The sequence below is a fragment of the Chelonia mydas genome, chromosome 21, assembly GCF_015237465.2.
Source record: "Chelonia mydas isolate rCheMyd1 chromosome 21, rCheMyd1.pri.v2, whole genome shotgun sequence".
Lineage (NCBI taxonomy): Eukaryota > Metazoa > Chordata > Testudines > Cheloniidae > Chelonia > Chelonia mydas.
The window spans coordinates 6,891,779-6,908,765 of NC_051261.2; positions in this window are offsets into that span (position 1 = coordinate 6,891,779).

Consider the following 16,987-nt stretch of genomic DNA (forward strand, 5'->3'; position numbering starts at 1 on the left):
CCTAGCTACCAGGCTGGGCTGGAGGTGACCTGCTAGCAAGTTGACCAAACCCCTGAACCATCCATCCCAGAGATCTTTCGTTTTCAATCACCCTTTGGCCCTCTCTGGTCTCCCCTAACACCCATCTCAGCCTCCAAGCCTGGAAATGCAGCCCGGCCAATCTGCGCTAAAAGAGCTGGGCATTCCATGCTGGCAGGCTGCTAGCATCCCCGATGGAGTCACTCAGGTCCCGGGCACCACCATCACGCTCTACGTAATTCCACACCCATCTAGAGCAACATCCGTCTGTGGAGCTCAATGCCCCGGTGCAAACCTTCAGCGCTCAGACCCCGCAGCATCCCTGCGAGGCAGGAGAACATTCGCCTCGTTTGATTGCAGGGGATACTAAGGCACAAGGGAGGCTGAGCAAATTGTCAAGGTGACAGGGAGTGAATGAAAGAGCTGGGAATAAAGCCCTGGTTCCCAGTCCGGTGCTCGAACCATAAGACCCCACTTCTTCTGAGAGGCAGGACTGGAACCCAGGAGCGTTGGTTCTCAGCCCACTGCTCTAACCACTAGGCATACCTATTAATAAAAAGTCACGACAATCCTATACTGAACACTCTAACATGGGTGCATCTGACAGTCTAGACTGGACAAGTAAAGAATCTGCTGCAGTAAGTACATACTAACTGCAGATAATATTCTCTGCTAGTCTATGGAACAAGTGTCAGCACAAGGGGAAGTCATCTCTTTTCTTTAAGCAATCCCCCTGCCTTCACCTCGCTTCCAAGTAGAGCAATACTGGAATGGCACAGCTGTCCCAGATCCCGGAGGATTCACAGTGGTGCAGTTACAGATGTTCACACGCAGGTTTTCTCCCCTGCTAACCCAAGACAGCTCACGTGCACACACACGCTCCACTCAGACAGAAGCAGGCAGATTGTCCTGCTCCCCGAAGACCTTACAGTGTGTTTTAGAGTCTCTCCTTCTAGTGAGCACTTCACCTTCCCATCACCCTGCCACCCGGGAGCTACATAGGCACAGACTCCCGGAGACAAAACATGTCCATCTCTGCTGCCCACGTCACGTTAGTCTCTTGCACACACCCCCAGGCACATGAAAATCATTGCCAGGAGGCCAACCACGGAGGAGTTCGGTCTGACCTTTAGATTCAAGATGGGCGACTTCATTGGCAAAATGTGCAACTGGCCACTGATTTTGGGTGCCCAATCTGAGTCACCTGGGACCTGGTGTTCACAGGGTACCGAGTGCCCCTGCAAATCCCACTGATTTCAGCTGGCGCTGCGAGGGCTCAGCAGCCTCTGAAAACACACAAAACCAGCGTCCGCTTTTGCAAAATTGGGGCCCGAGGCAGATGATTTTTGCTGCTGCCTTGAGTTAGAGCAGACAGCTGCACATCAGGACTCCGGGGTTCTGCTCCTGACTGTGCGGGACCTTGGACAGGCTAAGACCTCTCTCCATGCCTCCGTTTCCCCAGTTTGTAGGCTTACCTAACTTGTGTCGGGCACATTGAGATCTTCAGCTGAGGGGAATGTTAAACTGCTATTATCCTGTCATTTCCTCCCTTCTCCACATCCTACATGTGCTAAGAGGGGTTTGTTGATCACCACGTTATCTAAATAACTTCTATTGAAGTAGCTGTCACCATAGGCACAGCTTGTACCAGACATTCTTCGTGCCTCTGTTCCAGCATGCGGCAGTAAAGCTGCCCCAGTCAAAGGCAAAGTACCGTTCAGGTAACAGACCACGGATCGTTTGGAGGTTAGCTGAGCCTGTGTACCTAAAAATTCAAGCAGATCTGACCTCCGCTGGCTATTTCAAAATTGTCACTTTGCTTTTGTAGAGGCTAAAGCAGCAGCAGCTTCTTATTGCTGGTACCACAGGAGTGCCAGCAGCCCTGGTCAATATCAGGGCCTTGCCGTGCTATACACAGAGCGAGAGAAAATCCCTGCCCCAAAGAGCTTACAGTCTAAATTGACAAAATGGATAAAGGGAATATTGTTATCCTCATTTTACAGGTGAGGAATTGAAGTACAGGAAAGAGTAGGCCAGATTTGGATACTCTTACACTGAGTAATACCTACTCCCACTGAGATGTGACTTGCCCATGTTCACAAAGGGAATCTGTGGCAGTGTCTAGAAATGAGCAGAATGTGTCCTACATCCCAGTACAGTGCACCAGCCACAAGACCATCCCACATGGGAATTAATCACCTGAGGGTACGTCTACACTGCACACTAAGCTGGGACTCTGACTTCGCTTTGAGCCCATGTCCCCGTTCTGTCCACATACAAATCAGTCTAACTCAGGTGAACAAGCAGGTCCTAGGACCCTGCTGGGGTGGGGAGTGCAACAGAGCCTGAGTCCTGCAGTGACCCAGGTCCAAGCCCTGTCATTGTGGACTCAGGTCAAGCTGCAAACCTGAGTCAGGAAGTCTGCGCAGTGCAGTGTGAACGTGTTTGCATGGCTGAGAGAGCTGGGTCCAGCAACTGTAAACTCAGGTTCACAGTGCAGTGTGGATGCTCAAGCCCACACACTCAGTTTACAATTCAGTGTGGACATACCCTTAGACACACTTCAGCCAAAAAAACAAAACAAAACCATCAACTAACCTCATTGCACTCAACTAAACTCACTGGACGCTACGCTACACACCTCACACACGCTAAAAACATACAGTCAGCCAAAACACAGTTGACCATAGCAACCAACAGACCAATAGGAAAACAATAAATCCAGCAGCACCTAGTCTCAATTTTGCCCTCGCAGCATCACCATAACAACAGATCCACCAATCGGAGCTGGAGAATTGTGCACTTAGCAACCAGAGGCAGATGAATTACATGGGAATAAAAATTATGCAGAAAGTATTTTTTCCAAGCTTTTCATATAAATCCATTCAAAAGGCCTTTGGACACTGCAAAGCCGGAGCCTGAAACGCAGGGCCATGTCAAATGAACAATAAGGTTGCAATCAATAGTTGCTCTTTTCCACCCAAGAGGCTCTTGGGGCCAAAGACACGGAGTTATCCTAGGGAGAAGTTTGGCCATCGGTTTGCACTACTTAACTCTTGGCTGTGTGGTTCAGAATGGCTCCTTTCTGCCCCTTACACAGCCAGCATATAGGAGAACGGGTATCACTTACCTGGAAACCTCAGAGAGATGGGGCAGGCACCAGAACTTGCTAACACTAGGGCTGAAGCAGGACTTAAGTAGTGCATAGGTCTTGGCTTAGCCCTCTGCACTGTGGGGATAGTCACCCTCTCCAAAGAGCAGTGGGTCTTTGGGGGAAGCAAGCAGGAGTGTTTGGCTGGAGTTGCTCAGGAAAGATTTGCTAGGGGCTGCTGAGAGACAGGTGTGGCCCGGCTCTAAGGAAAGGAGAAACAGTGCCTGACAGAGGGATAGATTACAGTCACATTTGCTATTCTGGCATCTGTGCTCCAAGTCTGAAATTGAGGCTTCTGGGCTCTGTGAGCTCAAATGGGCTTCCCCTGCCTGGCTCCATGGCCCACGTTCCTGGGATTGCAGAGGTTGGGAAGATGTTCTAGACCCCGTGCGGCAAAGAGGCTCCCAAGCAGGGAAAAACTGGTGGAACTTTCCTCACATTCAACTCGCCTTGCTCCTCCCTGCCATCTCCCTTTCCCCTCTAATTCCTAGAAGAGACACAGGCTCAATTAATCCGCATATTTGCTGCTAATTATTTACAGAGCCACAAATTGGGGAAGTGGCTCTTGCATGGATGTGGCTGATAAATGCTTACTGACCAGGAGTCAAGGCTGCCCGTTGCTGCCTAACTTCGCTCCCAGGGTTTGCAGAGAACATGGAAGTCAGTGGTGTAGTGGCTGGGGAAGAGGAATGCAAAGGGACTGGATATTCAGGCAACTCCCTTCTGGGTCAGCTATCCCAGTTATACTGAGGTTAAGAAAGGAACACACTGAAGCACCTAATTATAAGCTTAGCTGGGAGCAATCTGAGTTATCACACAGGAACTGGCACTCCCCATGCTGAAGCAAATTGCTCTCTTCTAATGGCTGCTTATCACTAGGACAAATCCATGGACAATACTGGGGAAGCATTTGGCCCACAGAGTATCCTGGGGGGAGAAGGTCAGATATTAGATACTATGTGAGATGAGTTTGGGGAGGGACTCAGCCCACTTCCCAATGGGCCGCTGTCTATAGCACAAATACCCCTTCCACAGCTGGCCCACAGGGTTGCAGCTTCAACAGAGAAGCCAGGACTGAGGAGGACGCTCGCCCCTGTGCAGGACAGCACCCCAAAACCTACCATTTAGGGAGGGCGGAGGGCAGATGTGGTGCCTAGGCCATGTGCTGGGCCTCTGCACGCGGGCGGACTTCGCTCTGACTCAATGGGCTAAGGAGACTCAGCTCCCGTCCGGTCTCTAGTAGAGGTGGGACACGTTAGCAGGATAGCACGGTGGATGTCTACACTGTCACTGCCCATTGATTTTGGCGGAAGCTGGGTGCCCACCTTTCTTAGGCTTGGCTAAAAGACCCAGCTGGTGTGCTGATCTGTCCCACACACAAGGCTGGGGATGGCAGGGAATTGGGGCTCACTCACAGGACAGAGTCGAAAACAACAACCTGAAGCATTTAGGGGCTCATAAAGACCACCCCCTTGTCTAGAAAAGGGTTAGACGTTAAGGACAAAACTCTCCTCACTCCTCTGCTCTATGGGTGGCCAACTTGAGATGTTTTAAAGGAGTCTGACTTTTCAGAGGTGCTGAGCACCCTCAATTTAATGGGAGCTGCAGCTGCCACACCTCTGAAAAACAGGCCCCTTTAAGATATCTCAAGCTGGGCAGCCGAACATTGAAACATCAGAACCAAAGACCATTTCGGGGAGTTTGGGTCCTTAATTCTGAAGGAGGAAATCATCTGGTGAAGGCACTGGATTAGGAGCCAGGACTCCTGGGTTCTATTCTTTTCTCTACCACAGCCTTGCTGGGTAGCCTTGGTCAAGCCACTTATGGTGTGATCTCCAGAAGTGCTGAGAACCCACAATTCATGATTAAATCAACAGGAGCTGCCACGGCTCAGGATCTCTGAAAATCTGATTGCTCTATGCCTCAGTTTCCTCATCTGAAAAGTGTGTGGGAGGGGGGGTTAGTTACACTTGCTCACACAAGGGTGTTGTGAGGCTTAATCTGTCGATGTCAGTAAGATCCTTGGGTTGGAATAAGCTAGAGAAGGGCAGATCTTTGTTATTATTATTTGTTCTTTGGAGAGCGACAATGAAGCCCAGCTCCACATAGATGTGGGAAGTGCCACAGGTGGCAAAAGCAACGTACATGTAATATGCAAATCCCTGGGTCTCCTCCTCTCTCTCTATTCTACAGGCAGAGCAGTCAAATGCCAATGCCAAAGGAATTTGCTCCCAGCCGTGGACCTTGTCCTCTATGGCGCCGTGTGAACTGAGCACAGACAGAGGTGAGATAAATTGGCGGAACAATCCATCTCCCTCCACTGAGGACTCATTGACAAGCTTCCCTTTTTCCAAGCCAAGGGATCCGTCCCGCTGGCTTAGTCATGGGCCAGGAACAAACCTCTCTCCTGCCACAGGGGAGCGAGAGCACGGAGCCGGGACTCGGCTGCCTTCGCAGGAGCTGGGTTAAAGAGCTACAGGGAAGGGTCTGCCTGCAGGGAGGAGCACGAGCAAACAGGCAGCTCCGGTGCGTGAACAGCAGGTCAAACCCTTCCCTCGCAGAGCATTGCTGTGGCTAATTCACTTGTGTGTCTGCAGAAGCACCTGCCCAGTGCTCGGTCCTCTCCAGACAGACGAGAAGGGGCGGTCACTGCCCCAAGCATGTCACAGCCTAAGGACAGCCAGAGGTCAAGGAAGGGGGTGAACACAAGGGCCTTTCTAGCCACATCAACAAGATTCCCCAGGAGCTGCGCAGCAGACGGGTCTCTTTTCGAGGGGGGAGGGCTTAGCAGATGAGTTCAGGGAGGGCGAGTGTGCCTGGGGGAAGGCATGGAGGTGACTGTCCAAGAGACTGACGAAGGGGAGGACCAGGGTGGGAATGCTGGTGGAGCGGAGGAGGCAGGGGGAAGCTCGAGTGATGCGAATCACACCCCACTGACTGCTGTCCAGTGCTCCGCTTGGAGACCAACCGTACCAGTTACGGCTGGGTGAAGAGCACCTGCATGTGGCTGATTCAGCAGGTCAGATGAGAGGATCCCTGTGGCCACTCCTGGCCGTATAACAGGGCTTTCTGGAAAGAAAGGGTTGCAGCAATGCACATGGCTGGCTTGCCCCAGGGAGAAGAGCTTTGATGGCACAGAGAGGGAATGGCAGGGGCCCTCACACACTCGCTGCCGCATCTGCCATCACCAGGACACCGTGCCGGGGTCTGCTCCCCACAGCTCAGCCCATTTGCTATTTTCAGCCCGAGCAGGGGACCCAGCACAGCCCTTGCCTTCCGCAGACACTGGTGCAGCCGGAGGGTTTGTCAGCTCCACGGCAACAGGTGGGAGAGGGGAGCAGGGAAACATTTCTGAGAGGGAAAGCAAAAGGAGCTAGTCACGGCACGTACAGCGCCCAGCGCAGAGCCCCCTGAGGCTGACCAATGGCTGGGCCTGTCCATCGCACCCATGCACCACGCTGGGGTCAGAGGGGCATGGAGAGGGCACGGCCCCACATCTGGGATCAGCTGCAGGTAACCCTGTGTTCCAGATCCCCTCTGGACCAGACTGCTCCACCCAGGGCATTGGAGCACGCTGTCCTGTCCCTTCCCCTCCCGTCACACAACGCCTGCTAACAGACCCGACATCCACTGCTCTCTGCTGTTATAATTAGGGAGGCAAAGCAGATGGCAAAAACTGTAGTCGAAAGAAGGAAAACCAAATGAAGCTGTCTACCACTGCAGGCCAATCCTGCCCTCTCAGAGCAATCCGGGGGCTCAGGAATGCCGGGGCTGCTCTTGGGTGATCTGCCAGCGCACACGGGATCGGGTGCGGCAAAGACTATGCCTGCAAGGGCTTCACCCTCATTTCAAATGGCATTTGGAAACTGCCAGGCTTGCAACGTGCTCCAGATGGAAACACTGCTGGCATGTGCCACTCCGCAGAGGCCCAAGAAGCAGCATGGTCTAGTGGCTAGGGCTCAGGAGTCCTGGGTTCTAGTCCCAAGTCTGCCACTGACCTGTTGTGTGATCACGGGCAAGTTTGCTTGTGAGGAGAATCACCATCTAGCCATCGCATGGGGAGGAACTCCAGCACTGTGCACAAAGCCAGCAGAAAACCCCACTTCAGCCCCCGGGGACAGAGTTTGAAGAGGGGGATTCAAGCCTCCTACACTGCAGAAAATCTGGTTGGGGATAGATCCATAGAACCTGATTCAGATGGGATTTACGTGATGCACCGGCCTTGAGTTGGCCATTGGCATGGGGAGAATAGCAGCCATGGTTAGCAGGAGCTCCTGGCCAGTGGTGTCAAATGACACACAGCTCTCAGTTCCCTAGGTAAATAACAGCAGGATTTTTTCCCTAGCTGAAGACCCCTAATATTTCATTAGCAGTATCATTCTCAAGCTATTAAGTGGTCCAATGGTATCTGGAGCCTTTTATTCCCCACACTCTATGAATACATCCTGAAAGCCTTTGTACTGCCACGGTGCAGACAGGCTTGCTTCCCTTTTAGATAGTAGGGGCTGAAGATTCACCCTGCAACCCCAGCTCTGGCAGAGGCATGGTACTCCATGGAAGGGATAACTGTCCTCCAGTGGACTACACAGAAGCCTAGGACTCCAGGCACCTGGATTCTAGTCCTGACCCTGCCACTAAATTATATATGCCACCTGAGCAAATCAAGTTCGAGTTTAATTTCCAGAAGTGCAGAGCACCCACAACACCTGCTGAAATCAATACGACCTGCAGGCGCTCAGCATCTCTGAAAATCAGCCCCTAAAAAAACCAAAACAAAACAAAAAAAACCCAAACTCTCCTTGCCTCAGTTTCCCCATCTATTAAACAGGCCTGAGCCAGCTCTGAGGTCTCGGAACGAAAATGCTCCATAGAGGCACCAAAGAATGATCATTACTATTAACTCCATGCCTTTCATCTCCGACAGGGACCAGCTCCCCAAAACAACCAGGGGAACATACAACGTGCAGTATTTTAGCAAATCTTTAGACTGCTCCCCTGCACATGTCTCCAGCTGTGCTTATCCATCATGGGAAAAGCCCTACTTGAATTGCAGGATGATCTTCAAATAATTGCAGTTGAGTTGCAGATAAGACATGGAAAAATAATAATGGACCTTTATTGATAGCGGTAATTTGGAAAAGCCAGAGTAGAGCAATGTTTTTAAAGAAAAATTTGCTGGAACAATGTAAACACTCTGGTATTGTTATGCATGATGATTTTTTTTATATAATCTGGCATTTTGCTGCAACTATGTTATGTTCATTAAAAAAAAAGCCACTGGTCCAATATAAAATCCAGAAGACTAAAGAAGTCTTAACACAACTGCTGTAGATTCCGAGTTAGGGCAGCACTAATTGTATACTCAAAAGATCTGCAAAATTGTGGATTGTGCAAGGTAAACGCACTTAAAAAACTGCGGTGGACACCTAATGTTGCGGGATCTACAATTTTCGCAATATTGCGAATGAAATAGGGCCTGGATCTCGGGACAGGAAATAAGTGAGCTGGCACATTTCAAAACCCGGTTGGTGAAGCAGCACAAAAGGGAATTCTGGGTACTTGCAGAATCACCCTGCCTTGTAAGACCCAGATGTTCTGAACAAACGCAGCCAAGCTCGGATACATGCTGGTTCGATCTGTAACTTAAAGCCCAGGGGAACTGTCCCTTTAGAATGCAGATAGCACTCTCCCCATCACCCTGGCCTCTATGGCTGGGGCAGAATTCCCCTGGCACCAGAGCATTACAGGACCAGTGTAACTGACCCTGCCCTGCTCCCCTGGCAAGGCCCAGTGTAGGGCGCATAAGGGATGAGACAGGGGGTTTCTGCAATGCATAACACTCCAGGCACTGTGGGCTATGACAGCCCTTGGGCAGCCCTTAGGAGGCTGCCATAAATGATAGCATCACCCCGAGTTGCTCTCAGTCATGTTAGGTACCAAACTGGTCCTCATCTGGGCCAGAATCTGGGGATCTTAAAGGCATCTTTGCCCACCCCTCCCTGTGCCGTGCCTCCAAGAAGGGCAGCACAGAACCGGACCTGTAATCTACAAAACACTCACCGACCACAGCTCAAATCCAAAGTAGCAAATCCTAATGCAGATTATTAAACAGCGCAATTCTAGCACTGCTTTGATGAATGAAGCAGCTTTCCCTGCACTTGCAGAGCTGCCAAAGCAATGGCTGAAGGTTCTGTCAGGACTGGTCTCTATGAAGCTTCTCTCTACACTGTCGAGACCCTTATAAATTACATCCAGAAACTCCACAGAAGAGCACCTGCATTTGCAGGAGCTGGATGTGACCCTCCTAGCATTCACATAGTGTACATCGGGAATAATGCCATTACGTCAATGAAGCTACATTTGTGTAGAACTGAAAGCAATGAGTACAAGGTTAGAACAACTGTTTATGGCTTTAAATCTTTTGGTTCACAAGCCTCTGGATATAACCAACATATTTTTAGCTGCTTACTCGTTAAGCAAACATAAGGGAAATGTCAGGGTGATTTTGCATATTGTGCTGGACTTTGCACATTTACTCTGTCATGCTGAAGATTCTGGATCCAAACCAAACCCCAGATCCAAACAGCTCCCAGCTTTGTGGGGGGTGGCGTGGGAATGGGGCTAGTATATGAAGGCAGATCCTACTCACAATTTTGCAGCTGGTTCCATTTAGACAACAGGCCTCCCCAAACTCCTGGAATCCAACATCCCCAAAGTTTGGGGTGCTTGGGATACAGATCTAAACGTTGGGTGCTCAAGCCCCTATTTAACACTGATCTGGTTTGGGATGATTCTGCAGATCGGCTTTCAGAGACCACATCTGGTGGCTTCACTTTAGTCCTGCACAAAATGAGGGTTCACACAACAGACCTAAATCCATCAAACTCTCAGAAACCCTTGAAAACTGCTACAGGATGCACAGAGCTTAAACGGAGAGGCCAATTCTGTTTGGAGGTTCATTGTAAGTTGCCAGGAACGCAAACCTGAAAGCAAAGCTCAAGAGGAGGAAGAAACCATATGAAGCAAAAGGAATGGGGAAAAAAAAAAAAAAAAGCAAACTCAAATGAACCAGCCAAAGATGCTGAGTGGTGTGTGGCTCTAGACACAGCTTCAAACTTGCTGACGTAAATGAGACACTGACCTGAAGCGCTGAGTCTGCATCTGATGGAGGGTGGACTTCCAGTTAAACAGCTGAGACTCCAGGGAGGCAGTATGGATAAGGAACCGGTCTGGAAGTGGGGAGATCTGGGTTCTAATCTCTCTGCTGCTGGGTGAAGATTGGGCAAGTTGCTTCTGCTCTCTGTGCTTCAGCTTTCTCCTCTAGAAAATATTTCATAGATAGGTATCACGGGGCACAATTCAGGAACACGCAGGGAGGATGCTAGAGAAGGGCACAGAGTTATTCTACGGGTCTGGTTCTGAGCTTTTTGACTGGGGACTCATGACCTAGACATGACATTACCAGGAGGAAGACATTTATGGGCCAGATTTCTAAGGGCTCAGCACCCAACCTGCTTACAGCTGATCACTGCGTCGGTGGGAGCTGAGCTCTTCTGAACATCTGACCCTGACTGTGGGGGTCTGAGCCCTTTTGAAAATTCTAGCCTGTGTCATCATGTCCCACATGTCCCCATGTCCGCTCTGCATGGCAGCCAGCACGCTGGGACAGCCACCTCAAAGGAGGTGAGCTAGTCCCAGATGCACTTCCTGGACTGCGGAAGAGACCAGCCGCAATAGGTTTGTTATCAGTCACCTGGTTAGATAAGGCACAGCTGATCCGCTGCGACTCTGCTGCAGGGAGCCAGCCCGGATCCCTCCCTGTCTCCCTCCAACGCCCTGCAAATGAGAATTAAGCGCCATCTCCTGCCCTCTGCCGCCTCCGTTTACCTGCCCTCTGCTGTGGCTGGATCTGAACCCGGGTCCCTCTCGTGCGTTGCCATGAACAGACCCTGCTGCTGCTCCTGTCATAGCTGCTTCCCTGTTAGCTGAGAGATCAGAGACAAAGTGAGGCAGAGCGCAGAGCCCTGGGGCTATTGGATCTGCTAGCTTCACATGGCAGAGGTTTGGGGGGAGCAGACACACCTGCACAAAGACACTGATATCAGGGCAGCTCTTATGTTTAAAGGGTTTGTGGGGTGCAAAGCCCTGGAGAATGACATCCTGGTTAGCCACCGGACAGGTGCAGCCTGGGAACAAGGCAAGCTTCCCCGTACACTCTCAGCCCGGCCCGGGAGGGACCCTTTGCAGAGGGAAAACAAGCCAGCTCTCTCCTTGGCCTCTCTGCTTCCGAGTGCCAAGGAGGGAGCCAATTTGTGCCAGTTACGGTGCCGTGGAAAGCCAGGCTCTCAGGCCGTGATCACCATCTGGTTTCCCAGAGGGCAGCATGAAGCCAGCTGACCCAGGCTGGATTCAGGCTGGCGATCAAAGGGGAGAATCAGCTCTGGAGCCCATCACCAACCTCACTGAGCTACCAGCGTGCGACGGGCTGCTTCGTTGTTTTGGTTAAAAACAGTATAATGAACTGGCTAGTGTGTCTGAGCGCCCCCTACTGGATGGGATCACAACTAAACAGGTGTGTGTCACACACCCCTTACTGCTAATGGAGATTCTCCTCTACTTCAAGTGCAGTCTGAACCCTGTCCCCTTGTACCCCTGACAGTCCCTGTGATACCTCTCTCTGAACTCTTGTCCTCAGAGCACAACAGCTCTGCAGTGCCCTGCCAGCTCCTCTGGTATCCCCAGAGTCCCTGGGCTGGCAGCATCACCCATGCTCAAGTCAGATGAAGAACAGAACCAGCCCCCCCAAACCCCGCCCTGGTTGGGCATTGCATTAATTTTTGGACATGCTGCCACCTTGTGGCAGTTCAGAGATATGACTGGCTGCCAAAAGGCCAGCTGGGTTGGCCTAACCCCAGCCGAGGCCAAACCAGCGCAGACACAAGGTGGTGTGAATCCGCCCCACCCACCCACGCCGTGGCGCCGGGCAGCCTACCGAACTTTCCTTCATCCGGGCCAAATTAAAGCACACCTGTGTAGCTCCAGCAGTCGCCCTTCCCGTAGCTGGCTATGGCACCGGCTCCGTTCTCACGGGCACTGATGTGAGCACAAGCCAGCCTGATGGCTGATAAAAGCATCGATCAGGCAACCAAGTTGTGGCCCCTCCTGTACCTGAACAGAGCATTGACTCCTCTGATCACACAGAGAGGGCACGGATCTGTACCGGGCATTATGCTGCGGTAGGGCAGGGGTTAATCAGGTGGAGAGGAGGGCTAAAGCAGCTCTCCAGAACAGAATCGCCAGCAGCTATTTTGCATCCCTCGGCCCCCAATACATACACACACACACACGCATGCTGCTGCCTTTTAAATATTAACCCAGGGGCAAGCTCCAGCTATAAGACCTGTTCTACCAGGGAGGCAGCCCCATGGCTGCCAGCCCCCTCCCTGGAATCTCTCTGCACCGCTGCTCTTGACATAAGGGCAGAGAAGGGTCACACAGACCTCAAGCAAAAAGCCAAGAACTCCCCGCTGCATATAGCATTGAGAGCTATATATATATTTGCTGGGCTTCCTTGCCCTGGCCTACCGGGAACCATTGACTGAAAGAGAAGAGCATTGTCCAATGCTTAGAGTAGGTGGGGACTGGGAGCAGACAGAAATCGGGCTTGGTTTTGGCTTAACTGGCTGGTGAGCTACCTGTTGGCTAGTTTTTGGCTTGTAGCTTGTTTGGCTTGCAGCTTGTAGCTTTTTTTTTGATTGGCTCCCGGCAAGCAGGGGAGAGAGTCAGGGGTGCACAGTGGGCCCCCCACAGTCCCAGACTGTGTGCCGGGGGGATCTAGTCACATAGAGTGTTGAGGTTCTTAGGAATTGGCTTGTTCTGGCCTTATTTTGAAATGGGATTAGCTTGATTTTTGGCTTATTGTGAAAGTCTGGGTGCTTATTTACCACGTGAAAGTTGGCAGCTGGGACTGGGAGTCCGGGCTCCGGCATTCCAGGCCTGGTTCTGCCACTGAATCAGTATGACACTGGGAGAGTCACTGCTTCAGGTCCCCCTCAGTCCAACCAGAAGGGCACTGGCTGTTTCGCAAGGTTGTTGTGCGTTAGGGTTTGGAACAAGCCTCGAGTCTCCTCAGAGGAAGGGAATTACAGAAGTGCTGAGCATGTTTTTTTCCCCGATACAAGGAGCAACCAAAGTGCATTTGGTCTGAATGGCCAGTTTCAGAATAAGGAAAACAGTGACAAGAAAGAAGAACAGTAAAGTCTCCAGGAGACTTTCTATATTTCAGTCCATTTTTTAAATTTAAGACAGATGAAGTCGGGGCTTTTAAAAATGTTGAGGAAAAATCTTTTCCCTGCATTAGGATTTGCTTCAGAGACGTGCGAGTTTATGCTACTCATTGCAGAGTCAGGATACATACCTGGGGGTCTGGCCTATGTCACAACTGTTAAGCTTGATCTTAAATATGTTCAAGGCAAAGAAGCTATCTCTCACAGTTCCAGTCTCTACGTATGTTGGTTCCTCTTCCCTCTAGTGGAGGGATTTTGGAAAGACACCTGTCAGATGTAAAACCTACAATCACGACAGAGCTTTCTTACTATAGCAGAATCTCAGAGTTACGAACTGACCGGTCGACCACACACTCATTTGGAACCGGAAGTACACAAGCAGGCAGCAGCAAAGACCAAAAAAGCATACACAGTACAGTACTGTGTTAAATGTAAACTACTAAAAGAATAAAGGGAATGGTGGAAAAAGAAAAGATTTGACAAGGTAAGGAAACTGTTTCTGGGCTTGTTTAATTGAAATTAAGATAGTCAAAAGCAGCATTTTCCCTCTGTCTAGTAAAGTTTCAAAGTTGTATTAAGTCAATGTTCAGTCGTTGTAAACGTTTGAAAGAACGATAACGTTTTGTTCAGAGTTACAAACGTTTCAGTTACGAACAACCTCCATTCCCGAGGTGTTTGCAACTCTGAGGTTCTACTGGATTGCAACAAGCAGCTGATTCTGTAAACATGTTTTTAAGGGGTACTAAATCTCATGAACCGCTTGCTCAAATGACCCCAAATTTGGAGCACTAACCCTACCCCTCAGCATGTGCATTTTTAGAATAGTCGTCTTTGAACAGTGACTCTCAACCTTAACTATGGTTGACCGTTACTATTTGCTTTTTATGTTACAATAGCACCCAAGGCTGTAAACCTCCCAAATCGGGTGCTGTTTTGTATAAGTTTGTCCACAATGGGGCCAAACTCTGATGGGGGCCTGCTCAAAAAAACTCACTTACCCCGGAGAATCTGGTTTGTGGCATGGTAATAAATTACTGACATTGTTTATATTACAGTATAGTTTAGAGGTGCCAGCCAGGGATCAGGGCCCCATTGTGCCAGGCACTGTATCATCTGTACTGACAGAACCAGAGCCCTCTCACTTAACAGGCACTGAGATGGGGCTGTGGGGGCGTATTTAAATGTATGTGTTTGTTTCTATGCATGCACACTGTGTGTGTCCATCTGTGTACATTCACATGTCTACATGTGTATGAGTGTCCATATGTGTGCACCTGCACCCTCTCTTCCTCACTAGTGAACTCACTCGACTTTGATCAGTCTCTCCTTGGAGCACAAGTACAGTGCCCGCAAGAGTCCCCAATCTCTGCGTCTCTGGCTCTGTTCCTCCTGTTGCCCCTCAATCTACATCCCCGGGGCTGGTCATTTCTCCTTGATTTCTGCAGTGCTGGGAACGCCACATGCACACATTTCCCTGCAGAGAACGCCACGTGCACACATTTCCCTGCAGAGAACGCCACGTGCACACATTTCCCTGCAGAGAACGCCACATGTACACATTTCCCTGCAGAGAACGCCACGTGCACACATTTCCCTGCAGAGAACCAGTCTATGCAGAGACCTGACCGACAGGAGACTTGCTGCTGAAAACGCACCTGGAACTATTCCTAGAGAAGGATGTGTACAAGTTCAGGAAATTGAATGCTAAATAAATAGCCTTTCCCTGCCAGTACTTCATGTTCAGAAGATAACAGGATAACAAGTCTGTTCTGTTCCTCTACCTTGCCAGGGCAATTGTACCAGAAACTTCTGAGAAGCCATGAGGAGCTCTTTTGGAGAAGGACTAACCAGCCCAGGGGCTCGGTATTGGTATTCTGCTACAAAATCATAGAACTGGAAGGGACCTCGAGAGGTCATCTAGTCCACTCCCCTGCACTCAAGGCAGGTCTAAGCATAAAGCCTTTCAATCTTTAGCTTGGCTGGTCTAAGCCCTATCCAGGTCAGTAGCAGCTGAAAGCTGTTAACATCTGACAGCTGTTTGATTTGATCCCACAAACACTCATTTTCACTGTCAATAACCCACAAAACCCCGTACTTCTTGCCTGCTGCTCAAAAATAACTCCCTGCAGCAGCTGGCTCTGAGAATTCCTCCATTCCTCTTCACTCTTCAACAGTGCAAAGATTTGCAATAATATTCACAGAGTGTTGCGCTTCATTGGATTAGGCAGATGCAAACCACTGCCCTCTAGTAGATAGAATCAGAACTTCCCACCAGCACGCGACAGGCCCTGTACTGCTAAGCAGAGTCTCATTTAGCTCAAGCAGTAGAGGCCTTCGATTCTGCAGCCGGAGGATCTGGGTTCCATTCCTGGGCGGTTCTAAGTGGTCACTATGCATATCATAGGGACAACAGTGAAATCTGACGTTGCTGTGGATCTGTGAGAACGTAACTACAATTCTAGGCACTACCGAAGAATGAAAGGAATGGAAGAATTCATTGTTTGCATCTGCTGTCCTAATCATCCTTACAAAACACTCTTTGGGCAGAGCAAGACAATGGGTACGTGATTAAAATTGCTTGCCAGCCTTTGTATTGCTTTGTAACTGCAGCAGCATGAAGTGATTAATTTTTTTTCCCTTTTGTTAAAAAAAAATCAAGTCTGAGAAAACAGCAAATCCATTTGCTATGCCCCGTGCACACTAACGGGATCGTTTTTGTGCTTTTCAATGCCTGAGAGAGGACGAGAGCTCCAGTGAGACACCGCCGGGATCAGCACGTGGGAACAGGAATAGATTAGCCAGAAATAGGAAATAGCTATACATACTCCAAGCACAGGCACTGACTCCATGGGTGCTCCAGGGCTGGAGCACCCATGGGAAAAAATGGCGGGTGCTGAGGACTCACCGGCAGACCCCATCAGCTGCTCCTCACCACCCGCAGTGCCTCCCGCCTGCCGCAATCAGCTGTTTTGCAGCGTGCAGGAGGCTCAGGGCATAGAAGCGGAGTGAGGATGCAGTGTGCCCAGGGGAGGGGGAGGAACTGGGAGGGAAGAGGTGGGGCAGAGATAGAGCGGGGGCCGAAAGAGGCGGGGCAGGGCGGGGTCTTGGGGGAAGGGGTGGAGTGGGTGCGGGGTCTGGCGCAGTCTTTGGAAAGTCGGCACCTGTGCATCCGGAGCCTCGATTTTACAGTGAGGAACAGGTCGGCATGGCTTCCCATTCCGCTGCCTTCAGTGCAAGGGGAACCCCATTGCAGTGAGGTGAAGGACAAGAAAAAAGCCACACAGTTCACCAGGCCCTGCACCTGTGGGGTTCGATTTTAATAACATTTTGATTTTATGAAATAGGGGGTTTACTGTACGGGCTGATCTTGTATTACTTCCCCTGCAATACTGTACTAGGCAGAATGAAGCAGGGTGGGGGCTTGTCTAGACACAGAAGTTGTCCCACTTTAACTATACCTACGCTTGGCTGAATTTGGTTTTTATTTTTTTATAATTTCAACAGATAATATTGATGTTTAGTTGTGATCATT